Source organism: Micropterus dolomieu, unplaced genomic scaffold (genome assembly GCF_021292245.1).
Source record: "Micropterus dolomieu isolate WLL.071019.BEF.003 ecotype Adirondacks unplaced genomic scaffold, ASM2129224v1 contig_9966, whole genome shotgun sequence".
Taxonomy (NCBI): Eukaryota; Metazoa; Chordata; class Actinopteri; order Centrarchiformes; family Centrarchidae; genus Micropterus; species Micropterus dolomieu.
In genome coordinates, this window is record NW_025738952.1 from 1 (window position 1) to 1,227 (window position 1,227).

General features: G+C 54.8%; 1 pseudogene; it reads right to left on the minus strand.

Moving 5' to 3' along the window:
* Positions 1-625: 625 nt before the first annotated feature.
* LOC123965512 lies at positions 626-744 on the minus strand (annotated as a pseudogene).
* Positions 745-1,227: the final 483 nt, after the last annotated feature.

The following is a 1,227-nucleotide window of genomic DNA, read 5'->3' on the forward strand; positions in this document are numbered from 1 at the left end:
GCTCCCAGAGCAGTGTGGCCGTAAGCAACTCAGGCACCCCCAAACAGCCCTTCAAAAGATGTTCTACGGCTAATTGACAAAAAACGTATTCTGCCCATAATGTCCAAGGTGCTCCAGAGTCACTTGGAATCCACAGGCACTGATTCCTGGGTAAACATCCAGGAACCGGGACACCGTTCACGCTGGCAGTCCACAGACAGGAATAGGCACCCGTTCCCGGGTATGGGTACAGCGACAAGGCCACCTTCAGCCGGAGGTCCTCACTCACAAACAGACGCTCATTCCTGGGTGGACATTCAGGAAAAGGATCTAGTCCGCCTGGAAGTCCCTAGCCAGGATCAGACGCTCTCCCGTCCAAGTCCTAAGCAGGCCCTGCCAAGCCTGGCTTCCGAGATCAGGCGAGATCGGGCAGTCCCAGGCCGGAATGGCCGTAAGCTGCCTTTGCACGCCCCAGAAGTGCCTTCAAAACACGATGTAACATTTACACAGCACTGTGTACAGAATAGGGAGAAAAAGAAGCAGCATCAGCAGCAGCAGCGCCCCCTGCTGTTTCCTAAAGAGACGTTCAAAAATTCTCCTTTCACCGAAGCACCCTCTGCCGTTTTTTGGAAGGCGAAGCGAAAAAGGCTTACAGCACCGGGTATTCCCAGGCGGTCACCCGTCCAATTACTAACCAGGCCCTGCTCTGCTTAGCTTCCAAGATCTGACGAGATCAGTCGCTCCCAGAGCAGTGTGGCCGTAAGCCACTCAGGCACCCCCAAACGGCCCTTCAAAAGATGTTCTACGGCTAATTGACAAAAAACGTATTCTGCCCATAATGTCCAAGGTGCTCCAGAGTCACTTGGAATCCACAGGCACTGATTCCTGGGTAAACATCCAGGAACCAGGACACCGTTCACGCTGGACGTCCACAGACAGGAATAGGCACCCGTTCCCGGGTATGGGTACAGCGACCAGGCCACCTTCAGCTGGAGGTCCTCACTCACAAACAGACGCTCATTCCTGGGTGGACATTCAGGAAAAGGATCCAGTCCGCCTGGAAGTCCCTAGCCAGGATCAGACACTCTCCCGTCCAAGTCCTAAGCAGGCCCTGCCAAGCCTGGCTTCCGAGATCAGGCGAGATCGGGAAGTCCCAGGCCGGAATGGCCGTAAGCTGCCTTTGCACACCCCAGAACGGCCTTCAAAACACGATGTAACATTTACACAGCACTGTGTACAGGATAGGGA